Source organism: Rattus rattus, chromosome 5 (genome assembly GCF_011064425.1).
Source record: "Rattus rattus isolate New Zealand chromosome 5, Rrattus_CSIRO_v1, whole genome shotgun sequence".
NCBI lineage: Eukaryota > Metazoa > Chordata > Mammalia > Rodentia > Muridae > Rattus > Rattus rattus.
The window spans coordinates 116,067,278-116,094,846 of NC_046158.1; positions in this window are offsets into that span (position 1 = coordinate 116,067,278).

Here is a 27,569-nt window from a genome sequence, read left to right on the forward strand (position 1 = left end):
TGGGTAAGATGGCAGAGTAGGGCTCCTATGTGAATGAGGGGTGAGTATACTTAAGGAAGCATAGAAATTGACAAAAGCCATCACTCAGTCATCTGTTCCTGCCACTTCGCTGACTCACCAAGTGATCAGAAGTAGTTATTCGCTCCAGTGATCGTCCTTTAAGATCTGACATGGTACCACACTGAAGACACCAGGCTGCCGCCATCACAGGGGATACAGCTGCTTCAGCATGATGAGGAGCAGTTCCACCATGGATTTTCAACAAAGACTCCTGTCACCCAGTGTCCCTGGTTTTATCCATTGTAGCCACCAAACCTAGATACCCCCGCAGTAGTGACCATGGTGGGTTACATCATTCCTACTGAATACAAAATAACCTTGACTGATCTGTGGCTGCTCCAATTTTCATAGTAGCCACAACCGGGCTGAAAACACCTTAGCAACCCAAAAGAGTACAACAGATGTAACTGGGTACTCCTGTGCTTGGTGCATAGTGTGGTGTATTTCAAGTGCTAAAAGATCACAATTGCCAATACAGACTACCGTGTACAGGGAGACTGTGATAATTGAAGGGGAAAGAAAACCCTTTCCTTGATGAATGTTGTATAAAGGGAAGACAAAGAGCAACCTAGCACTCAGCAGGTCCTGGACGGAATACCTGAGACTAAAAGGAGGTATAAACTCATTCAAGGGGTTACGGGAAAAAGTCAATGATGCTTGACCACTAGTTAAACAATGGGAACTCAGAAAGCTCCAAACACCACAAAATCAATAAATTGGCAGGAGTTAACACATACGTTTCAGTAATTCTGAACATCAGTGGACTCAGTTACTTAGTCAAAAGACACAAACTAGCATACTGAATTACAAAACAAGATATACCTTTTATACTATATCTGAGAAATATCTCTCATTTTTGAAGATCTGTACTGTTTTAGGGTAAAAATATAGGAAAAGGTATTACAACCAAGCCAAATCAGAAAAAAAAGCAGGCATTGCTATTCAAAAATATGACAAAAACAGAAGTCCAAAGGGCTACTTTGAAAGGATAAAGGACATTTTAAACTGATCAAGAGAACAACTCATCAAGAGGAAATTATAATTCTAAGCATGTATGCACCATGCTCAGGTGAACACAGTTTCATAAAAGAAATACAATTGGGTAAAAAGTCATATATAGATTTACCCCACGCAGGAATAATAGGTAACCATATTCTCAACAATAGACAGGTCAGCTGATTAAAGAATAAATAAACATTAATGTTAAAAGACATCATGGATAAATTAATTAACAAACTTCCATAAAACATATCACACAAAAATTATTAAAGACAAATTCCCAGCAATCTATAGTATTCACTCTAAAATTAGTTCTGTATTAGATCACAAGGCAAGTCCCAATACATATTGAGAAAGTTGAAATAGTTACTTGTATTTTACTTTTCCACAATGAAATTAAAGGTAGAGATAGATGATTGTCAAAATAAAGTACAGAAAATATACAAATTCATGGAGATTAAGCAGTAAGCAATTGATACTTGAATAGATCATTGAAGAAATCAAGAAAATTAAAAAACCCTAAAACTGAATGCAAATAAAAACAAAATATGCCACATCTATAGAATGCAATGAAGGCTTTTCTAAAGTGGAAAGACGACATTAAAAGACAAGAGATGTCTCAAACAAATAACTTAATGATGCTGTATCTTTAACCCTTAGGAAAAGAAGCAAACAAGTAAACAAACAAACAAATAAATAAACAAGAGCCAGAAATAAAGAGGGAGAAATTAATAAGATAAATGTAAAGATAATTGAAAGAGAAATTTGGGTATTTTAAGAAATAAACAAGATTGACTTTTAGGCATTTGATTAGGATGGAATTTAATCCCAGTGTTTTCCTAGAAGTTGTGTCACATGAACTATCAATGGTCCCTACAAGTAAAACCTCTATTACTAGGCATAAGAATTCCTTCTATGAAGCCACAAGTCTGCTTATACCTAAACCACACAAAGACCCAACAGAGAAAGAGAACTTCAGATCAATTTCCCTTATGAATATTGACGCAAAAGTACTCAATAAAGTTCTTGCAAACCAAACCCAAGAACACATCAAAATGATCATCCATCATGATCAAATAGGCTTCATTCCAGGAATGCGGGGGTGGTTCAATATTCGGAAATCCATCAACGTAATCCATTACATAAACAAACTCAAAGAAAAAAATCACATTATCATCTCATTAGATGCTGAGAAAGCATTTGACAAAATTCAACACCCCTTCATGTTAAAAGTCTTGGAAATATCAGGAATTCAAGGCCCATACCTAAACATAGTAAAAGCCATATACAGCAAACCTGTAGCCAACAGCAAACTAAATGAAGATAAACTTGAAGCAATCCCACTAAAATCAGGGACTAGACAAGGCTGCACACTTTCTCCCTGCTTATTCAATATAGTATTCGAAGTCCTAGCCAGAGCAATCAGACAACAAAAGGAGGTCAAAGGTGACTCAAGTGACACCCAAAGCAATGTATATTTATATATTGATGTCTATCGGGCACCTGTCAAGTTGAGTGCAAAGACTCTGCTGCTGAAGATACTGCAGACTTAGGACACAAGACTCACTTAACTTGAGCTAGATCTAAGGTGAGCGTCTTCTTGCAATCTAGTTTCTATGGTACCAGAAAATATGATGCAAAAAGAGAATGAATGAATAGTCCTACCCACGTGCATCATCTATGAACCACAATGACCAGCAAGGCAAGATATCCATACAGGTGCAATGAGTTTCGTGCATTGAAGGGGCTAACGAAAAGGTGTCTAATTAGATGTAAGGTCCAGTCAGCAGGAAGAAAATCATCCTTGGAACTAGAGACATGGCCAACATTCTAGAACCAATGAGGTGATAGATCTTAGAAAAGAATCTACTACTGCCAGTTTGCTGGACCAATCTAATTCCCGACTTAATTCTAAATCTTATCCATATACCCGCATGAAGTTATAAAGCTTAATCAAAGGAAATTTTCTGTTTATTGTTGTGCAGGACATTCAGATGACTTTCCTACTGATGGAGTATTGAAGTCATTTGCTAGTTCTACATTAGAGTCAATGCGATTTAAGTCCATTAATAGAACCCAATTCAAATGGCAAGTAACGGTGAAATGTTATTTACCAGATATGTTGTGATATACACAGAAATACACTTCTTGCAAGACTGTCTACTAAAAACACTTTTAAAACAAAAATGTCATGGCAAGTTATGAAAACAAGATGATCGTGTCCTTTTCTCATTTCTTTTGTAATTATTCAATGATAAATATATTTGAGAGGTTAGACTGTGCTGGAATACCTCATATATATTCTATTTTATACACATTTGATATTTGCTTGAAATATATATTTATTTTAACATTTCTGCATGTGTGCCTGCTTTATATTATGTTTTGGAGAAAAATGAAGTACAACTTTCATCACAAATTAGAATTTCTTCAATTTTTTGTTAGAAATAATGATCAAACTTTATGTAAGCAGTTAAAAAGCACAAACTACTTTAAAAAAACAAAACAAATTGGTTTGACAGCCAGTACATAATTCAATTTAACTTTTAATTGGCAGAAAAGGAATGTGACATTTATAAGATGAAATCAGATAAGGGTACCATAATCAAGGTAAATGCTAAAGATATTATCTGACAGGAAAGGCTGTAATAATTATAATTAATAGCAACAAATATGAAAAAAGTCTCCTGAAATTTTCCTCTAATGTTTGTCCAGCATAAGAAAACAATCGTAGCAAACAGTCCAGTTAAAGTTAAATAAATGGATACTGCCAAACCTCCATTTTCCATGTATCCAGAGGCATTGGCTGCCTTTCTCTTTCCAGGCATGAGGCAGGTACAAGATAAAACAAGGCCTGTCATTCGACGAGAAGAAAGGGAGGCAAGAACAGAAGTTTTAGAAGGAAAGGGAGGAGAGAAAGGGAGAAGCAAAATGGAGGCAGACATAAACAGTTCTTGCCATGCATCTCTACAAAGATGCAGGTTGTTATGAATATTTCTTAAGGGATGGTTTTCTATAGGTAAATTTATCTTATCTAGTTGGGCGGTCTATATCTTTATCAATTGTTTGCAAGTTAATTGTGTGGATGTATTGCACATTGAGTATTTAACATAAATTTGGTTGTTGGGCTACAGTCTGTTGAGTCATGTTTTCACTGGGTTTTTGGAGCAGAGTCTGTGGCAGGAAGCTGTGCCAGGCTATAAAATGCTTGCAGCTAGCGTGGTGTGGGGCTATGCTAACATGGCCTGGGGAACGCAATGTGTGTGTCAGATGTGGTAACAACCCACCAAGGGGACAGTGTGTGAAAGCAGCTGACAGAGAAACAGCTAGAGCATGTGGAGTGGGAACTCGGGAACCATTTCTGACCTTTTAAAATTATGCCACAACACTGGACAATGGACCGAGTCATTGATTACACATACTGGGATTCCTTACAAGAATTTGTTGTCATAGTTTTCAGTACTTGTTAGGACCTCCACATTTGCTTTTCAGGGAGTCCACCTAAGAGAGTTTCCTCCTGAACTCAGGAATTCAGAAGGGTGAGCCGTTCATTCTCATTTCATCACTCAATTCCCCACGTATATGTAGCAGGTGTACAGCTTAGTGTTCATATGGGTCCCAAACGACTGGAGTGGGGCTATCCCTGAAGCTGGTGCCTATATGTGGGGTATGTTCCACTTGGTACACTACCTTGTCTGGCCTCAGTGAGAGAGGAAGCGCCAAGCCTTATGGAAACTTGAAGTGCCTGGGTAGGGGAATACCCGGTGGGGCCCGACCTGCTCAGAGGACAAGGGGAGGTTAGAAGGGGAAGGATTGTGGGAGGGGGTGACCGGGAGGTGGGCGATGAGTGGGATGTAAAGTGAATTAGTAAAATAATAAAGATAAATTTAAATTTTAAAAAACTGTATGAAGCCAGTACCTACTGGGAAAAACATTATTTTAAAGTGCATATTGTATATAAGTACATACATTAAAGTATATATCAAGGAAAATGACTAGAACCAAAAAAATCAGAGGAGTTTTTTCCAATAAAGAGCACAGATAGTTTATTGGAATAACTTCTGTGCCTGCTGTAGGGAGGTAAAGTCAGTGAAGCAAAGACAAGAAAACATTTTGTTAATGGCAAAACTCCATGGAACGATAGCAATGGAAGTAACAGTAAATAGTAATAATTAAGACCCAAAACCTACTTCATTAAAATGCTTTTATCAAAAGTTTCTGGTGATACTAAATGGGGATAAGAGGTTATTTACAATTAAGCAAATTAAGAAGGAAAACTAAAAAATTAAGAGTATTCTGAATATATAAATTCAAATATCTAGATGGAATGAATAAATCTTTAGTAAAATGTTACATGCTAAAATGATTAAATTTGAAATAATTTAATGGAGCAGTAGGAGTTAAAGAAATTAAAGACATCATCAAAGATGTCTTTCTCTCAAAACACCTCATGCTCAACAAGGCTTGCAAGTATAAGCTCTTAAAATTTTGCAAAAAGATTAATTGCTGTCATTTAACACTTTCTTTGGAGATTGCAAAAAGATAAACCACTGTCTGTGAGTAATAAAGTGAGAGATTTTTAAATGACTGCAACACGCAGGCAACATTGAATGAATGCACAAAGCAAACTAATGTGAGCGAATTTACAATGGAAGAAGAAGGTCAGCCTGCTGTGGTGTGGGGCCTGCACCAAGAAAAGTTTAAATTGAAACCAGAGGAAAACAAGCCACGAGAGTATTGCACCTGTCATGGAGAGAGGTGATAAGAATCATAACAAAGTGTGGCAGAGAAGATGGATTAAAACACCTTTACAGAGTTTTCTAAATAGACAGGACTTAAGTGATTAGAGGCAATAGTGGGGACTCAGACAGACACCAAGACTCCAGCCTGTGAGACTAAAGTTGAGAGCCATCTTTCCGTTAACCACAGTAGAAAAGGGGGAAAGTCCTGTTTGCCATAGCCAGAACTAAAGGAGGCACGGGGGAGGGGGGGTTCTGAGATGCTCTCACAAGGCTCCATCCACATCACCAGAGGAAGGTCTGGAGGGGAACTGAGAAGGCATCGCCAAGGCAGAGCAACCAGCACAAGAGTCAGAAAGGCAACAGAGGAAAGGGTGCACCTTGCACAAGAAACTGTTTTCCAATAGAATGTGGCTGCTCACATGGTGGGTCTCGGGAAATGACATGGATCTAAGTCTTTAAGCCACTGAAGACTAGGACCTGATGGCACAGAAGTTCAACAGTGTCATTCCTGCTCTGCCGAGGCATTGTGAGTGGTTCTCCAGCGTATCCAACATTTTGATATTGTGAGGCACAGACATAGAGACACACCACATACACACACAACATTCATGAATGTGCGCGCACACACACACACACATACACACACGACTCATGAATACACACACCACTTACACATGCACACAGACACACCACTTATGCATGTACACACACACACACACACACACACACACACACACACACACCACAAAGTTGGATTGTTTTAAATAGAGCTGTGAATCTTTGGGGGTGTCATATTCGTCCCTATCCTGAGCTGTGGGTAGTGCACATCTGCTGGGTCTCTCCCAGGCTTCAGTGAGATGGAGTTCCAGTGCCTATAGCATGCCTTTTATTAATAAAACACCTGTTACCAGCATACCCTTCCCCTACCTCACCTTCCCGGAACTCCTGCATGTGTCCTTTCCTTGGGATTATCTCTGAAATAAATTATCTGCAATCATTTTACTTTTTTAATCTTTTTAATTAATTAATTAACTAATTAATTAACATCTCAACCACAGCTTCCCCTCCCTCATCACTTCCTAGATCCTCTCTCAACACCCCACCCCCTGCTCCCTTTCTTCTCAGAATAGGGGAGTCCTCCCCTGGATATCAACCCCCCTCAGCATATAAAGTTTCAGGACTAGGTTCATGTTCTATTGCGGCTAGTCAAGGCAGATGAGTCAGAAGAAAGGGATCCAAAAGGCAGGCAACAGAGTCAGAAACAGCTCCTGCTCCCACTGTTAGGAGTCCTACATGGAAACCAAGCTGCTCAACTGTTACTTACATGCAAAGAACCTAGGTCCAACCTATGCATGCTTACTGGTTGGTTGTTCAGTCTCTGTGAGCCTCTGTGGGCCCAGGTTAGTTGATTCTGTAGGATTTCTTGTGGTGTCCTTGACCACTCTAGCTCCTTCAATCCTTCCTCCCTCTCTTTCACAGGATCCCCTACTCTCCTAATGTTTGGCATCTGTTTCCATCAGTTGCTGGTTGGAGCTCTCAGATGACAGTTATGCTAGTTTCCTGTCTGCAAGTATAACAGAGTATCATGAATGGTGTCAAGGGATCCTCTCTCTCATGGGCTGGGTCTCAAGCTGGGACAGCCATTGTTGGACATTCCATTCATTTCTGCTCCATCTTTTCCCTTGCACATCTTGTAGGCAGGACGAATGAAGGGTCCAAGATTTTATGGCTGAGTTTGTGTCCCAACCTCTCCATTGGAACTCTTGCCTGATTAAAGGAGACCATTTCAGGTTCCATATCCCCCATTACTAGGAGTCTGACCAAGAGTCGCCCTCATAGATTCCTGGGAGTTTCCATTGTCCTGGTTTCCAGCTTATTCCAGAGATGCCCCTTCACCAATTCCAGCTCTCTAACCCGGTACTCTTTCCCTCCATTCTCCCCCAATTGATCCCTCCTGTTTCCCTCCTCACACCCTCCTCCACCCTCCTTAACCCAGTTCCCTCTACCCATCCACTCTCATGTCTATTGTATTCTCCCTTTACAGTGAAATTCAAGATTCAACTGACCCTCCCTTTGAATCTCCTTGTCACTTAGCTTTATTGTTTCTGTGGATTGTAGCATGGCTATCCTGTGCTTTATGGCTAATATCCACTTATAAATGAATACATATTATGTTTGTCTTTCTGGGTCTGGATGACCTAACTCAGGGTAATCTTTTCTAGCTCCATCCATTTGCCTACAAATTTTATGATGTCATTGTTTTGAATAGCTGAGTAATAGTTACTCTATTGTGTAAATGCATCACGTTTTCTTTATTCAGTCTTCAGCTGAAAAACATCTATGTTTTTGTAGCTTCTGGCAATTAAAAAAAATGACACTATGAATATACTTGAGCAAATGTCTATGTAGTATGGTGGAACATATGTCCAGGAGTGGTATAAGTGGGTCTTGAGGTAGACTGGGTAGATATAGGTAGGTCTTGAAGTAGATTGATTCCAAATTTTCTGAGAAACCTCCAAATTGATTTCCAAAGTGGTTGTAAAAGTGTGCATTCCCACCAGCAATGAAGGAGTATTTTTCTTGTGCCAAACCCTTGCCTGTATGTGCTGTCACTTGAGTTTTTTATTCTAACCATTCTGATTGGTCTAAGACGGAATCTCAGAGTGATTTTGATATGTATTTCTCTGGTGACTAAGAATGTTGAACATTTATTTAAGTGCTTCTCAGACATTAGGGATTCCTTTGTTGAGAATTCTCTGTTTAGATCTATACCCCATTTTTAATTGGGTTATTTAACTTGTTGATATCAGTTTCTTGAGTCCTTTACATATTTTGGATATTGGTCCTCTGTCAGATGTCAGGTTGGTGAAGATCTTTTCCCATTCTGTAGGCTGTTGTTTTGTCCTTTTGATGCTCTCTTTTGCCTTAGAGAAGCTTTTCAGTTTCATGAGGTCCCATTTATTAATTGTTGATCATAGTGCCTGAGCTGTTGGTGTTCTGTTCAGGAACTTGTTTTCTGAGTCAATGCTTTCAAGGCTATTCTCCACTTTCTCTTTTATCAAATTTAGTGTATCCAGTTTCATGTTGATGTCTTTAATCTACTTGTACTTGACTTTTGTGCAGGGTGAAGATATGGATCTATTTACATTCTTCCACATGCAGACATCCAGTCAGACCAGACCAGCAACATCTGTTGAAGATGCCTTTTCCCCCATTGTATAGTTTTAGCTTTTTTATTTTTGTCAAATATCAAGTGTTCATCAGTGTGTGGAGTTACTTCTGGGTCTTTGATTTGATTCCATTGATCAACCTGTCTGTCTTTATGGCAATACCATGTGGTTTTATTACTATTGCTCTGTAGTACTGTTTGAAATCATGGAAGGTCATACCTCCGGAATTTCTTTTATTGTACAGGGTTGTTTTAGCTTGCCTGGGTTTTTTTTTCCATTTGAAGTTGAGTATTATTCTCTCAAGGTCTACAAGAAATTGTGTTGAAATTTTGATGGAAATTGTATTGAATATGTAGATTGCTTTTGGTAAGATGGCTGTTTTTATTGTTAACTCTCCTGATCCATGAGCCTTGAAGATCTTTCCATTTTTTGATATCTTCTTTAATTTTTCTCTTTGAAGACTTGAATTTCTTGTCAACAGGTCTTTCACTTACTTGATTAGAGTTATACCAGAATATTTCATTTTATTTGTGGTAATTGTGAAGGGTGTTGCTTCTGAAATTTCTTTCTCATTTATCATTGGTATATAAGAGAGCTTCTGATTTTTTTTAGTTAATTTTGTATCCAGCCACTTTGCTGAAGGTGTTTATCAGCTATAGGAGTTCCCTGATAGAATTTTTGAAGTCACTTATGTATACTATCATATCATCTGTCATTAGCAATACTTTGACTTCTTCCTTTCCCATTCATACTCCCCTTGATCTCCTTTAGTTGTGTTACTGCTTTAGCTAAAACTTCAAGTACTATATTGAATATATATCAATAGAGTGAATAGCCTTGTCTTGTTGCTGATTTTAGTGGAATTGCTTTAAGTTCCTCTCTGTTTAATTTTTTGTAGGCTATGACTTGGTGAATATTGCCTGTATTGTGTTTAGATATGTGCCTTGTATCCCTAACCTCTCCATGAAGAGATGTTGGATTTTGTCAAAGGCTTTTTCAGCATCTAATAAGATGATCATGTGGGCTTTCCCCTCTGTTTTGTTTAATATGGTGTATTATATTAATGGATTTTCATATGTTTAACCATACATGCCTCTCTGAGATAAAGCCAACTTGATCATGGTGGATGATTTTTCTTGAAATGTTTTTTAATTTGGTTTGCAAGTATTTTGTTGAGTGTTTTTGCATCTATGTTTATAAGGGAAATATCTGAAATTCTCTTTCTTTGTTGAGTCTCCGTGTGCTTTAGATATCAGGGTGACTGTAACCCCATAAAATGAATTTGGTAATGTTCTTTGTGTTTCTAGTTTGTAGAATATTGGTATTAACTCTTCTTTGAAAGTTCGGTAGAATTCTGAGCTAAAATCCCCTGGCCCTGGGATTTTGTTTTGGTGGTGGTGGTGGTGGTAGTGGTGGTGATAATGATTGGGAGACTTTTAAAGACAGATTCTATTTTCTTCGGGATTATAGGTCTATTTAGATTGTTTATCTGATATTGATTTAACTTTGGTGAATAGTATCTATCAAGAAAATCAGCCATTTCTTTTAGATTTTCCAATTTTGTGGAGGACAGGTGTTTTGAAGTAAGATCTGATGATTCTTTGGATTTTCCCAATCTTTTGTTACGCCCCATTTTCATTTCTAATTTTAATTCGGATATCCTCTCTCTGCCTTTTAGTTAGTTTGGCTAAAGGTTTGTCTATCTTGTTGATTTTCTTGAAGAACCAGCTCTTGGTTTCATTGATTCTTTGTATTATTCTCTTTGTTTCTAATTTATTGATTTCAGCCCTGAGTTTATTTCTTGCAGTATAACTCTCTTGGAAGTGTTTATTAATTTTTGTTCTAGAGCTTTCAGGTATGCTGTTACATTGCTAGTATGAAATCTACCTAATTTCTTAATGAAGAAAATTAGTGCTATGAATTTTCCACTTATCACTGCTTTCATTGTAACCTATAAGCTTGGGCATGCTGTGCATTCATTTTCACTTAATTCTAAAGAGTCTTTAATATCTTTATTTCTTCCTTGACTCAGTGGTCATTGAGTAGACAGTTGTTCCACTTCCATGAGGTTTTAGGCTTTCTGTCATTGAAATCCAGCTATAATCAATGGTAGACTGATAAGATACAAGGAGTTATTTTAGTTTTCTTGTATCTGTTGATACTTACTTTAAGACTGAGAACATGATCAGTTTTGGAGAAGATTCTGTAAGGTGCTGAAGATAAGGTAAATTCTTTCATGTTTGAGTGAAATGTCCTATAGATATCTGATAGGTCCATTTGACTTCATTATTTTCCTGTTTTGTTTCTGTCTATATTGCTTGTCCATTGGTGAGAGTGGGGGTGTTGAAGTCTCCTACTATTATTGTGTGGGGTTCAATATGTTATTTGTACTTTAGTAATATTTCTTATGAATGTGGGTGCCCTTGCATTTGTGACATAAATGTTCAAAATTGAGACATCATTTTGGTGGATTTTTCTTTTGAGGAATATGAAGTATCCTTACCCATCTCTTTTGATTAATTTTGGTTGAAAGTTTATTTTATTAGATATTAGAATGGCTATTCCAACTTGCTTCTTGAATCTGTTTGCTTGGAAAATCTTTTTTGAATCCCTTTCCTCTGAGATAATTTCTATCTTTATTGTTGGGCTGTGTTTCTTGTATACAAGAGAATGATGGATCCTGCTTTCTCATCCATTCTGTCACTCTGTGTCTTTTTATTTGGGAATTGGGTCGATTGATGTTGGGAGAGACTAATGGCCAATGACTGTTAACTTCTATTGTTTTGATATTTTTAGTGTGTGTGTGTGTGTGTGTGTGTGTGTGTGTTTAATTGCTTGTATTTTCATTTTCAGATCTTAAACTGTTTTGTTAATTTCCTTTACCTTTTTGTTTGCATTTTCCTGTGTTTCTTTAAGGAATTTATTCATTTCCTCTTTAATCTCTTTAAAGGCCTCTATCAGCTTCGTTAGACTGGATCTAAGGTCGTTTTCTTCTGCTTCAGCTATGTTAGGCTATCCGGGTTTGCTGTAGTAGCACAGCTGGACTCTGGTGGTGCCATAGTGCACTGGCTGTTGCTGACTGAGTTCTTACATGGCCTTTGGCCATCTGGGTTTTGTGGCTCTTATAGGTTCAGGTGTTGATTTCCGAATTTATCCTGTTGGATGGGTGGTTTTTGGATATATATTTTTTCCCTGGTGGTTTCTATTTCCTCTCAGTCTTCTGATCTGAGTGCCCTGTAGTTCTTCTTCAAGTCCAATAGGGTTTTGTGGCCTGCATGCCCTCTGAGGTTTTTCAATGCTAAAATTCCTATTTCCTATTTTCAGTGCTGGGATTCCTATTTCCAGCTTGGCCTGGGGTTCATGGTGCTGTGGTCCCTGGGAATGCAGGCAGGATTGTGGGACAAACATGGAGAACAGGGAATGGGGTGCACTTATAGCACATTGAGTATGCTTTTAGAGGAGTTAACAGGCAAGGTCTCGGCATGGTCTTATCTGGTGTCCTTTGGTGCCACTGTGCTCAAATGACATAACTTGAGCCATCAGAGGAGAGGAAGTACAATGAAAAGAGCAAGGTTAGAGACAGAGAATAGTGATAAATGAGAGAGAGAGGGGGAGAGAGAGAGAGAGAGAAGAAGAAGAAGAAGAAGAAGAAGAAGAAGAAGAAGAAGAAGAAGAAGAAGAAGAAGAAGAAGAAGAAGAAGAAAGAAGAAGAAGAAGACAGAGAAGGAAAGAAGAAGAAGGAAGAAGAACAGAGGAGGAAAGACAGAGGAAGAAAAGAGACAGAGATGGAGGGAGGGGAGAATGAGAACTCTCCTTTGGTACACTGTGTCAAATGAGAAAATCAATGAAAAATTAAGAAAACACAAACATAAAAATCTGAAAAGGTGGATTTTATGGAGACAGAGAAGTGTATTCCCAGGGGGCTAGACATAATTTTTTTTTTAATGAGTAGATATAGTTTTTTTTTAATGAAAAACTGGAGAGGTGTATACAGGAGATAAGTGCTTAAACATAGAGAGAAAATTAAGTGAGGTAAAACTATTTGATTTGAACTATCAGATAAGCCAGATAGCTGTCTCAACTTCTCAATAGCATGACCAACAACTTACAATATGTTACTTTTATGTTATTTTTCTATTTTGTGTCATGCATGAGGTCATAATCATCTCAGGCTCACACAAAAATCTGAGCTCTAATATAAAAGTTGAACAATGACAATCATATCTTTTCCCTAGTTCAGAGCTTCTAATTGGTAAAATGACTAAAAAAAAACATAAGAATGCTTAAATCTATGTGTCTCATAGTATTTGATTTATGACCAAGTGTGGGGGGCTTATTTTAAACTGAACACCTAAAATAATATGCTCCCCCATGTCTTTCCCAAATTACTCTTATTTATCTTTCTGCCCCTTCCTTCTTTCCTTCCATCCTCCCTTCCTTCCTTCCTTCCTTCCTTTGCACTGTCCTCATTCCCCTCTCAAAAGAAATTTACTTTTACTTATTCTTAAAATTATAAAGTTGACAGGCCACAGGGATTCTCACTGAATTATGAGCTGATGAAGATTTTAAATATACTCAGATTTGTGTGTGTGTGTGTGTGTGTGTGTGTGCATGCGCACATTTATGTACACATTGAGTGTAGTATTCACATATCACTGTTACTACTTTGGGATAATATGATCTGGAGGAAAAGGCTTTGCTTGCACTGTATGTATTCAGTTTGTGTTTAAGCATTTTACAGTAAGATACAGCGTTCATATAACTTTAAAAAGGTTGATGCACCAAGAAAATTGCTGTCAACATCTATCCAAACCCTCACACCATGCCTTTAAGTGTCTTTCCCAAACATGTCCACAGTAATTTCCACATTTATCATCATAGATTATCTTTGAGGTCTGAAAACTTGCCTGGGAAATCTTCTAAGACTGTCTGTCTGATAACCATCAAAACTTCAAGGGGAATTAATTAACCTTGACATTATTCCTAAGGCCTGCCTGCCCCTATCAGAATCTTTGTTTGTCTTAACACTCTCTTTCCAGTTTTTGATAGATGTTACATGCTAATGAATGTTATCGCTAAATTCTACTTGAATAAAATATTGCTAGGGACTGTCCCCAAAATAGATGAAAGCATAAATCCCTTATGAAATTGTCTTGGGCATTCTTTGACCTAAGAAAACAAACATGGACCCAAATTGTGCTTGCAGTTAGAATTAGTAACAGCAGCGTATGTGCCTATACTTAGGTTTGCTTTGTACAGCTGCTTTATTAATCTGCATTTCAGTTTTGTTTTCTGGTCCTGGGTATTGAAAGGAAATAATATCACACAAAACAACTTGGGTGTGTTTGTAGTTCCAGGCTACAAAGACAAGACACTAATGCAAATAGTAATATGCAGATGTTTTGCTTAGATCAAAGCCATAGGGGCTAAATAAATACAGAATGTGTCCCAGTTTCGTTTTGCAGCATCCTTCTTTATCTGATTAGAAGAGATGTCCAAACCATTTAGCATTTAAGATAAACCAGAATAATTTCATGTCCACATGTACATGACTAGAGGGGAAAATCTTCTTAATTAGTTTCCGTGATAGGTGGGAAACAAACTATATCCTTAGAGACAGATAATGATCACAAGAAATGAGGGATTCAAAATCAAAGTACTCACATAGAAATTAGTTCTATTCCTGAGAACTCTTCAATTTAAAACAAAGACACTTAGGTAAATCTCAGTGGATAAAGGGTGTGTCTTGCAGCAGGAGAACCGAACCTACATAAAAGCCGGGATAGTAGCACTCACACTTCTAATCCCAGCACTGGGGACACTGACACAAGCGGATCACTGGGGCTCCCTGGGCCAGCCAGTCTGATCTACTTGGTGACTTCTAGGCCAGTGAGAGAGACTTTAGATAGATAGATAGATAGATAGATAGATAGATAGATAGATAGACAGACACAGACAGACAGACAGACAGACAGACAGACAGACAGACAGACAGACAGACAGAGACAGTACCAACACCAGAGGTTATCCACGGTCTCCACACATTTGCATATGCAGCTCTCCTCATCTATACCTAGTACACAGGAACATTAAGCCTTGCAGCACGCCAGCACACACACACACACACACACACACACACACACACACACAGAGAGAGAGAGAGAGAGAGAGAGAGAGAGAGAAGAGAAACAAATATTCATTAAAGTTTTTAATTTTTATTTTAGAAAGAGCTGGATCATTCTTTATTTCCTGATTTTGCTGTTTTTCTTAATCCCCTCTCCACCTCGCTTTATCTTCCTGGTGACTTAAGGGAGGTCTAATATAAAAATAAGTGGCGATTCTCCAAGTCTCCGCTTTTGTTTTCTCCAATCCTGATTCAGTAGAAAAGGCCTCCAAGTCATCATGCTAATTAATACATGTAAGTGAAGATGGCATCGAAGCTACAAATGAGTCCCTTGGAGTGTGAACATAGCCAGCACTGCAAACAACCTGTCTTGAACTCTCACCTACTCTGCATCTGAAAAAACAAATTTTTCCTGGGGAGCCAGTTTCTTCCATGGGACCCCCGAGCCACACCTGTTGTGGCTGCCATGGATGAGGCAACCCTGACTCAGTTATACCACAAGATATTGGAGTCGCCAAGGCAGGGGCCTGAATTGAATCTCAGGTTCACAATAGTTGCTGGTTGGTCTCTCTAGTATCACTTAGTCTAACCATAGAGAAGAATGCTCAGCGAGCACACAAGCCACAGCACACAGAGAGGGTTAGTGGTTAGTGACTGCACATGAAGCCTTTCTTCTTTTAGACCTGATGAACTTGCTCTGTGTGAGTCCGGACACTGTGAGAGATGAAGCTGTAATGTTATAAAAACACACTCTGCATGGTGGTAACATTTGAAAGGGAGAAACAAGCAAATGAAAAGACAATGTGCACAGAGACAACAGCTCCTTCTAGGCGTCAGCATCTTGCCAGGCTAATTCTTCTTTGTGACCCCTTGTTTATCACCTAATTCTTTGCCACCACTTATAAAATTGTAAAAGTGGATTGTATGGTTTCTTTGCCTGAAATTTCAATAAAGTATGCAACCAGATGTTTAAGCCTACAAAACCATCCAGATATTCTTGTCCTAATTTAGATAACTGGATCTGGAACAGAAGGGGCAAGAAAGAAAGTGTATGGGGGGTTAGGGAGAGAAAGAGAGAAAAGGAGGAAGAGGGGGGAGGGAGAAGGAGCATGGCAGAGAGGGAGGGGGAGATGGAGAGAAAGAGGGAGAGAGAGGAAGAGAGGAAAAGAGAGAGGGAGAGTGGGGGAGGTAGGGTCAGGGAGGGAGAGGGATAAGAGGGAAGGAAGGAGGGAGGGAGATAGGGTCAGGGAGGGGGAGAGATGGGGAGAGAGAGGGGAAGAGAACAGGAGAAGGAGAGAGCAGGAGAGCCCTGATTCATGGCATCATTTCCACTTTTCATGTCTGTATAAAATCACACCTTCTACTTATGTTTTATCTTTGTGATACCCAAGTAACTATTCTAAAGTTGTCCCTTATTTTGTGAATCAATAACCAGATTATTTGATCTTGGAATAATAGGAAACTCCTAATGTTGTTTACTTACAAAATGTCTATCGAAGGTTTCTATTCAGTTATAATACAGTGCAATCTGTTCTAAGTCAAGAAACAGTCCAGGAGGACGAGGAACATGATGGTGCAGCCAGAGTCATCAAATGGCCAGACTTCTCACAGAGGCTTGGGTGAGAAAGAGGAGAACAGATAAGGGTATTATGCTAACACAAAGGAGAGACAGTGGAATGCTGTCATCATCTCCATTCAGACTCCTGAGGGCAGTGATGATGTCACCACAGCCACCTGATATTTCAGATGGATGATATGAGGAGTTATCAGCTTCTAGAACTGGAGACCCAAGGTTGGCAGAGTGCGAAGAACCTTACCATGTGATCTTCAGCAGGGCTTCTCATTGGTCTAAACCAAGAGAGCTGAAGAAGGGAAAGAGATAATGCACTTAATTCAGAGGTATCAGCCTCCCGGTACTGAGGGGCTGAGGATGAGCAGGAACCAAAGAAAAGAGGCACCACACCAAACATCCTTATCCCTTAGATTTGTGTCATGAACAATGACTCCCCTCCCACAAGATCTGACCTCAAAAATACAATCTTGTTTATTTAATATAGATCCATGTCTACTCTAGTAAACTTTATGTACTCTTATAAAGTACGTGAAGAAATCAAAATATAAAAGCAAACTTCCATCATGAGAGATAAATGATTGATGCATGTGAAAACATGTCTGGTTAAATATGCTGTGGGGCTTATCTTTGCTATTATATGCTGTGGAGATGCTCTCTCCTAGTGACATATATTTGAAACTTACTGTGGTGCACACTTAAGTTAAGCAAGAAGACTTATGTTCTTGGTATTTGGGAGAGGTCAATACTGAACCTATTGGTCTTGAATAACTTGTTAGCAAGTAAGATTGTGTATTCTTTGTTAGTCCATATTCTTGAAGTCTTATCATTCTGTTGAATTGGAATAGCAGAAGCAAGCCTTCTTAGACTATGTTAGCACAGCCTTCTACAGGAAAACTACAGTGTAATGCTCTGAATTTAACTAAAGGTTGCGTGAGAAATGACCACACAAAGCATGCTTCTGCTTATTCTGCAAAACTTTAATGAATGTTATCTATTATTTTTGTGGTATTCCTTGTATAAGCAGCCACATAAACCCCACTTACAAGAGTTTCGTTGACAATGAGATTTCCAGCTGTGCCTCCCTGTTTGTGGTAATTGCTGAAATAAGCAGATTAAATCATATTTGTAGAACACTGCTGCCGTTACATGGATTCTGTCTTCATTTAAACGTCTGTTTATAATGAACTGTTGTGAAAAGCAGGCCACCCCAAATTCTCCTAAAAGAGCAATATAAATTCAGAAATAGAAATGTAAAAGATTATTCTTTGTAAGAAACCTAATTAAACCAAGCTGTAATAATTATAAAAAGTTGCATATATCTATACATGTTTTCGTATGTACAGTCAAGATATATGTATATATATGCATATATATCATAGTGAACTGATGTGTGTATGTGTGTTTATGTATTGAACAGTATGTCACAATCATATAAGGATTAAACAACTGAGTAAATCATTCACAAAATGACATTCAGAAACCATGTCATACCAAATAAGACAACTGGACTTGAGTCACTAGTTTATTAATTTCACAAATTTTTGTAGGAGAGATCCTATGAGTTCAGTGAACTCAAAATCCACCAGATAACACCTCCGTTCTCCAGGAGATTTCAGATCAGGGAAGCCAGGTGCGATGGATGAAAAGTAAATACTCCTGTTGCTAAGAAACGGTGGTTATACCAGACAGACGGTGCAAGTAGAAAGAAAGGGCAGAAGTTAATTTATCTATTTCCTCCTCAAATAACCAATATCAGGAAACCAAAGTAACATTTACAAAGTGCTGAGAAAACAAATGTGACTCAAGAATTTTATAATCCCGAGTTCTCTCTCAAATACAAACACAAAATCGTTGTGCTGAGAATTGTATCACTGAGATAAAATGCCCAACACAAGCAATTTTTAAAAGGAAAGGTTTAATTTTTATAGACTTCAGTCCCTGGTCACTTGACCCCATTGCAAGGGACCTGTGGCAAAGCAGGACATGGCATCAGAGAGTTCTCAGCAGAACTAGAAAGCAGAGAGGAAGAACCTAAGGCCTGGCCCGATACAGCACTCTTTCCTCCAACTGGTCCCCTGCTCCTAAACTTTCTAGAGCCTTCCAATAGCATCGCTGACCAGAAGGGAAAACTTCAAAGTCTAAGCTTTGGGGAAACATAAAAAAAAAAAAAAAAAAAACCACCAGCCCTATCACTGTGCTCATATATGTGCCTGTGTATGTAAATTATTCTCAGAAAAGGAATTCTTAAGGGTAAGATCCAGTCAACTTAGGGCTATTAAATCCAAAATAAAAACAAACTGGGTTCTAGTCATGACAGATCTATTCCCGAGACTTCCCAGTTAGAGATAAGAGAATCTTAAGTATGAGACAAAATATATATAAAACAATAGTAATAACAAAACAACTTAGAAGACTTAAATGTGATGGTTTGTAGTGAATATTGAAGGTGTTCTAACTGAGATTAGTGGCTAATATTACTGGCACCAAACAACATTATAAATATGAAATTAATGAAAGTATACTGACATTTTATTTTTAAAGGCAAAAGAAGAATCAGAATATATTGGCTATATTGAAAACTGTGACTCCTTTTTTAAAAGTTTCAATGATGTTTGGTACAATTCTCTCAAATGCTGAAGGAAAATGTTGATTCTTACCTGATCTCCAAAACCTTCCCCCTATTAAACAACTGCTCTGTAGACTGGAAGAACCTTACACAGATGACTCTATCTCATGTTTACAGTGGATTACAAAATGCCCTCATGTCACCGATGAATCCCTAACCATATGACATCTTGGTGGCTTGCACTTACTCCTCTAAAAAGATAACAACTTCTTCTTTCTCAGCCTCCTTTATCACCACAGTTTTGAGCCATGCTGGATGCCTCAGTGGGACTTTTGTGCATTCTGAGTTGAGTTCTTCCAAGCTATCCAAATGGAGGGATGGGAAGATGCGAGGTTATCAGGGGCTGCCTCTTTCTCCCTCTCAGACGCAGAAATGATCCCATCTTGATACTCCATTTGGTTTGTATTGGAACACTAATTAATATGTTTTTCTTGTATTTTAACCCTTAGATACCTTTTTAAAGGCCAGTAGCCTATGTGATGCCAGGCTTACAGGCCATGATTTTGTGCTGCCTTGTTTAAATGGTTAACTTGCAGAAGAAACACAAGGCTTACCTGTTCATTATCCTTTGATAGAAAAGAAGCTAGCCACAAGGTTTATCACTCCATTCTGGTTCAGTTTGAAATAAGCTCACTGTAGATCAAATAATTAACCTCAAATCATTTTTTAAAAATCTAATTGATAATATATTCAACTGTTGTTATATAGAGAGCTAGCCCCTGAATAATGGTGCCGAAGAGAAGGAAGGACTAGAAACTGAAAGCAGAGTGCAGCTAAAAGAATCAAGAATCTAACAGCATGCTACTCAAAAGAATGTGAGGACCTGCAGTACTACTGGGCAGAAGGCTCTATCTGTGGGCACACTGTTGAAGCATGGTAGAGCCCCATTGAGGTGCCCTTCGGTGAGGCTCAATCCCTTTCTCTGGTTAGTATAACTATATGAGATGGATACCAATTGCTTCCAGTCACCTCCCTACATACCAAGGGGCAAGTTCACGGTCAATGACTGGCAAAAGAGATGCACGTTATGCTCTATTGCTCCCAAGCAGAATCAGCTGAGGTTTTCCCAAGACCACATCCTTGTCCATTTCTGGATCCCTTCCTCACTGTATCACACATGGATTCTGGTCTCCAGCCCTGTGTCAAGCCAAACCTTTACATGCTACAGTTAGATAGTCTGTGTCAAGCACTCTTCCCTTCCCCTGTCTTTCAAATCTTTATTTAAATCTTAGTTGCAAGTCAGTGATTGTAAGTAACCAAACCTGAGGAGGTCATGCTGGGGGCTACCAAGCTTCAAAACAACGATGACTTGCGTTTCATCTGGTTGATCAAACTCACTGTTCAGCAAAAATACGAATAAAGCAGAATGCCTACATTTTCTGCAAGCAGGATCTGAAAGTGAATAGTATATTCATAAAGTTATTCTAATGCCCCATGGTTATAAACATGTACAAAGTACATCCTTTAATTCCATTTTAGAAGAAGATAATAATCTGTAATTCTCAGGGTATTATACAAGTATGTACATATTATATGTACACACACACCCACTCTTGGATGCAGAAACAATATTTAAGGAAATAAAAACAAGCCAGGTTGCTTAACTGGCTAAGGTTATTGGGTTGCTAATTTTATGTGCTTCCTAAGACAATGCATTTATTTATACTATACCTTAACAGGAAAACTAATAAGATTATTATTTACATGAATTATTATGTCAAAGACAAGGTGGTATAGGAACACTTTGTTTATTTTGAAATGTCCTTTTAATAATGGAGAGCTATTAAGTTAACTGCAAAGCAGCTTTACCGTAAAGGTACTCAGCCGAACAAGCGCAGAGGCGTGGAAAGTGAAACCATCCCTATCTTAAACCTCCAAAGAAGCTGTAAAATCACAACAGAAAAATCAGCGATAGAACAAGCCAGTAGGTGGCGCTGTTGCCGTGTGTAATGCACAGAAGGGAAAAAAAGGGAAGAAGAAAAAAAGGCAAGGGCCCGTGGGAAAAACAAACACTGACAAAACACCAGTGGAAAATAACCCTAACTTCTACAGCCTCCCAAGGCTTACAAGGTCGTTTCTGACTTTCTCCTGTCTGAGCGCCATCACATTTCACTGCCTCAGTGGATTGAAGAACGAACGTAGCCTTTGTGTTTTAACACAAAGCTGTGGCCAATGGGCTGTTTTCATATGCAGGCTGCGAGTTTCAACAGAGCTCTGGCATTTCTCATTAATGTGAACAGACACTTTTCCCACAAGGTCTTTGAATATGGAAAGTAGCATAAAACTTCTTAGAACGGATCTAAATTCTACAACTTTGGTGTGTGTGTGGAGGGGTTATTAGCCCACAATTATCTTTTGCTTGGTCAATAGATACATAGGAAGAAAGAAAGAAAGAAAGAAAGAAAGAAAGAAAGAAAGGAAGGAAGGAAGGAAGGAAGGAAGGAAGGAAGGAAGGAAGAAGGAAAGGTAGATATAGATATAGGTGTGTTGAAAATAATTATTTTGTTCCTAAATTAATGTGGTTTTACAACAGTCATAAGCAATATCAGCTATGTGAAGAGAAAGGGGCTCATATAGCTATCTGAAACACAGCCATCTTTTCAAGATCTTGGAGGTTGGGATCTTCTCCTTTCTATGTGATATGACTTATTGTCTAGTATGTGTTTTTTAAAACCAGTTTTCATGGTTCAGAAAGAAGTCCTGGTGTAGAGATAAGGAAGTCACTTTGTGATCAGAACATCAACCCAAATCACTAAACGGTGAACACATTACCCCAGCGGATATGCACTGTGCTAGTCATTGGTGGTTACAAATTATTCTTGATTCCAATGGTCTCACAAGGAGACGCTGAACTGAAATAGCTAATTCGTGAAACATCTTCGATTACTGCTACCTTCCAGGAATCACAGGCCAAGAATAATAAGTTGCATCACAAATTGAAAATGAAGGAGCCAAACAGATGCACCCCTGTGATGAGAGCTTACGTTATTTACGTGCCTAAGGCTCTTCTATCCAGACTTTGTATCCACTGATTTACTTCATCTTTGCAATGACCACATGAGGCAGATGCTATCACTGCCTCTTTATTCCAACAGAAGACATTGACATTGAGAAACAATAAACAGCTCCCAAGGACGAGAAACTAATACGCTACCCGGAATTTAAATGCAGACGGGCAGGAAGATGCATGCATTCACCACGTACCTGGAATTTAAATGTGGACGGGCTGAAGGACGCACACATTCATCACGTGCCTCTCACAGACGACAGTGAACATTAAAATGCAGAGTTTAAGTTATGAAATGTGTGACTGAATTCAAAATCAAGGTCTTCATGCTTCACCGAAGACATCATGATCTATCTCTCTTGCACCACAGGCAGTCTCGTTTTAGGTAATCACTGATTTGCCGAAATTGTATTATCCTTTAATATCAAGTGCTGTCTCAACGGTGCTGGACTTGCGGGTTCACTTTAGTTCCTTCTCTGTACTTGGCCAAAATGCTGTTTGGAATTTCATGCCCAATCATTACTCTACTACAAATTCAGACAACTGATTCTTCCAATTCTCTTCCAACAATATGAACTCCTATCAGAGACGTCCATAGTGCTAGCATACTGATGGGCTGTAAAGGGGGGTGGATATTAAAATTACAGACTTATTCATCCTCGAAAGAAGATGAACAAAGCTTATCAGGTATCTCCAACCACAGGCATCCAACATTATCGACAGAAGCTTATCTAATATCCAATATCTTACCAAGGACTTATGAAGATGATAAGCCAAGAATCTTAACACTTGCAACGTTTTACTCTTGATGGTTGACTTTTCTTCTATTCTTATTAAAACGATTTTTCTGCTTCTAAGAAGGATGCTAGTTATACTGTTCACCTTGGGCTGAATTATGCTGTGGGTAAAAAGATACCTCACTTCCAAATCTGAGTAGCTCGCAGCACCAGAGCTTCCTTTCTCGTTCATCGCGTGTTAACACTCGTACATCAGCTGTGGGTCTCTCATCTGGAACTCACCCAGGCTCAAGGGCCAGTTTATCTGGGACTCGTGGGTCCAGATCTGTAGAAAAAGCCTTGTGGTAAAACCACCAAGTACAAAACATAGATCTCACACCCAAGACTGCTTGTTGATATTTCTAAGCGTGTTTTATTGGTGAGAGCAAGCCATGGAGCCAAGCCTCGCGTCAACCGACAAGGAAAACTCAATCCTTTTTATAAGCCTGGAAGTTCACCTGATTCATATCCAGGAAATGTTCCAGTCATCTTATCTAAGTGTATTGTATGAGGCTAGGGAGGCTTCCAACTCAATAAATTAATAGTGTAAAAATACAAGCAAATAGAACCTCACCTAACATTTATGGTTTTAAAAAAAAGTGTTAAAGCAAGTGAAGTGCACTTTGACCTTCCCCAGGAGAGAAGTACTTTCGGGAAAAGCCTCTTTGGGGTATATTCCTGACTTGAAAAGGCACAAAGCAGAACTCAGGGGCTGCTGTGTCCGAGATGAAGTCACTCCACCACCAGACCCACAGCATGCACCAGGTCACACAGCTTACTTTGTTACAGAAAAAGTCAAGCCTCGTTCTAACAGGCAACGCTGCAGTTCTTTTCAGGGTTGTTCTGGACTTTAAAGATTGATGGAGGGCAGAGAAGCCTCTGAATGTCCAGGTCCACATAAATCAAGGCATGGCGTCATTTGGTTCGGAAAAATTCTGAAAAGTGGGCGGAAGCAGACAGATTTACAGTGAGCCTTGTGAAATTTGATCTGGAAATTGAGGGATATTAAATGTATGATTTGGCTGCAGTAACCAACTGCAACCATTTAAAATGGACTGAAATCTTGATTGCTACTGGTTTAATCTGTTTCTAAATAAGGGGCTCTGTATCCTGAGGGGATGATTAAAATGAAGGTTTGAAATGTTATTTTTTTAAATCAAAATGTGATCTAATTTACATATAAGAAAAGGAACTCATCCATCTGTAAAATTTCAGACACCAAACCTCTTGATGTGTTAGAGTTGTGTTGTCTAGCATAGTACTAAATCTAAAATGGTTATACAAGTATATGCTAGGATAAGAATCATGGTCCTGGAGACTTACGAGAAGAGTTTCCTTGATTCTTCCTCAGTCACAAATCAATTTGTGACAGAAATCATCCTAGTTGTCACAAAGAGAAGTACGGAAGTCAATAGTTCCCACGTATGCCTTGATTTCCAGGTTAGCTAGACACAGACTTTTAAATCTCATACACGACACAGATGAGATTTGTCATAATTTTTGCCGAGCCCACCTCTCTCTGTGCTTTCTTCCCATCTTTGTTTGACCCTGGTATTTCCTTTTTTTCTTTTTCCTTTTTTTATTGGATATTTTATATGTTTATATTTCAGATGTTATCCCCTTTCCTGGTTACTCCCTCCCTCATTACCCCTCCCCCTACTTCTATGAGGATGCTCCCCCTCCCATCCACCCCCTCCCACTCCCTGCCTTGGCATTCCTTACACTGGGGCATAGAGCCTTCCCAGAACCAAGGGCCTCGCCTCCCATTGATGCCCAACAAGGCCATCCTCTACCACGTATGCAGCTGGAGCCACGGGTTGCTCCATGTGTACTCTTTGGTTGGTGGTTTAGTCCCTGGGAGCTCTGAGGGTGGGGTGAGGGATCTGGTTGGTTGATATTGTTGTTCTTCCAATGGGGTTCAAACCCCTTCAGCTCCTTCAGTTCTTCCTCTGACTCCTCCATTGGGGTCCCCATGCTCAGTCTGATGATTAGCTTCAAGCATCCTCATCTGTATTGGTAAGGCTCTGCCGATATTGATATTTCCTATACCAAATTTCCTATACCAAGTTGCAACCTCTCCCCATTCATCCTCTCTTTTCTCCAAAGTTTTATCCTTTTGTGTGTTTATGTGTGAGGACACACACATGGATCTGAAGTTGATATCATATGTCCTCCTTAATAGCTCTCCATTTTTATTTACTAAGGCAGGTCTCTCAGTGAAACCCAACCTCACCAACTAGGCTAGCTTTGCTAGCCAGATTGCCCTGAATTCAGGGCCTCATGAATGCTGAAATGCAGGTTTGGTGTGAGTCTGGGGTCCCAACTCTGGCCCTCACACTGGCATAACAAACAGGGCATCCATTGAGCCATCTTTTCAGCCTGCAAAGTCTATTCATATTAAATAGATAGATAGATAGATAGATAGATAGATAGATAGATAGATAGACATAGATAGATAGATAGATAGATAGATAGATAGATAGATAGATAGATAGATAGATAGATAGATAGATAGATAGAGATAGATAGATAGATAGATATAGAGATAGACATAGATAGATAGATAGATAGATAGATAGATAGATAGATAGATAGATAGATAGATAGATAATGAGATCTTTACTTAAAACTTCACAGCAGGTACTTCAATGACTGGGAAAATGGAACCAGGCACTGTAGGTCATGATGTGCTACTATCAGTAGAGAGTAAGGCTTTGACAGAAGGGATATTGAGATAATGAGAAATTCAAGGCAAGTGTGTGTGGGAATGTGGCACAGCTTCTCTGTAAAATCACACAGCAGAGAAAACGATCAACTCAGCAAATGTCTATCCATCTTGTTTATCTCTCCAAAAAATGCATAGGTAGGGTTTTTATTAACTGAATATACTTTTTCATACAATATATTATGTTCACAGTTTTCCCTTAGAAAAAGGGAAAGAACCACTTAACAAGTATTTTTGTCATTGGTTTTTGAGACAGTGTTTGTGTAACAGAGCCCTGGGCTGTTCTTGAACTCAGAGATCCACTTATCTCTGTCTCCTGAGTGCTGGGATCAAAGGTGTGTCCCACCACCTCTGGCCCGTCTTTTACTTATTTTTTTATTTGTGTGCATATCTACATGTATGTTCCCTCATGTGCATGCAGATGCCTGGGGACATCAAATGATGGGGCCAGATCCCCTGGTACCAGAGTTATAGGTGGTTGCAACCTGATGGATGTGAGTGTTGGGATACAACAAACTCTTAAGAGAACCAGAGAAAATCTCCCCTTGATCTCTAAAATACACTTTTCCATTAGAAAAGACACACTGAACTAAATATTCTTACAGTTAATGAAATAGTAATTTAATTTTCCATTACTAATGTGCTTGAAGAATGTTAAGCATGTATTTGATTTTATTAAATGCTCTATAAGGATTTAGTTTTCATTTTTTATTGGTTATTTTATTTATTTTTATTTCAAATGTTATCAACTTTCCTGGTGTCCCTTCCAGAAACGCCCTATCCCATCCCCCCACCCACTTCTATAAGGGTGCTTTCCTACCCACCCACCCACTCTGGCATTCCCCTACACTGGGGAATCCAGCTTTCACAGGACCAAGGGCCTCTCCTCTAATTGATGCCAGACAAAGCCATCTTCTGCTACATATGTTGCTGGAGCCATGGTCCCTCCATGTATACTCTTTGTTTGATGGTTTAGTACCTTGGAGCTCTGGGGTCTGGTTGATTAGTATTGTTGTTCTTCCTATGGGATTGTAAATCCCTTCAGCTCCTTCGTGGCTGCCAGCATCCGCATCTGTATTTGTCAAGCTCTGGTAGAGCCTCTCAGAAGTCAGCTGTATCAGGCTCCTCTCAGCAAGCACTTCTTGGCGTCTGCAATAGTGTCTGGGTTTGTTATGTTTTACGTGATGGATCCCCAGGTGGGGCAGTCCCTGGATGGCCTTTCCTTCAGTCTCTGCTTCACACTTTGTCTCTGTATTTCCTTTAGACAGGAGCAATTCTGGGTTAAAATTTTGGAGATGAGTGGGTGACCCCATTCCCCAACAGGGGGCCTTGCCTAACCTCTGGATATGGTCTCTACAGGTTCTCCCTCCCCTTTGTTGGGCATTTCAGTTAATCTCATCCCTGTTGGGTCCTGACAGCTTCTTACTTTCCTGGCATCTGGGACTTGCTGATGGCTAACCCCAGTTTCCCACCCCCATTGCTACACATCTCTGTTCAAATTCCTGACCCTCTGTATATCATCACTGTCTCCTCCCATACCTGACTCTGCCCCCCCTTTCCTCCTTCCCCTCCTTTTCCTCCCAAGTACCTACCACTCTCTACCTCCCTTGAGTATTTTGTTTCCCCCTTCTGAGAAGGACTGAAGCCTCCACATTTTGGTCTTCCTTCTTCTTGAGCTTCATGTGGTCTGTGAATTATATCTTGGGCATTCAGAGCTTTTGGGCTCATATCACTTATCAGTGAGTGCATACCCTGTGTGTTCTTTTA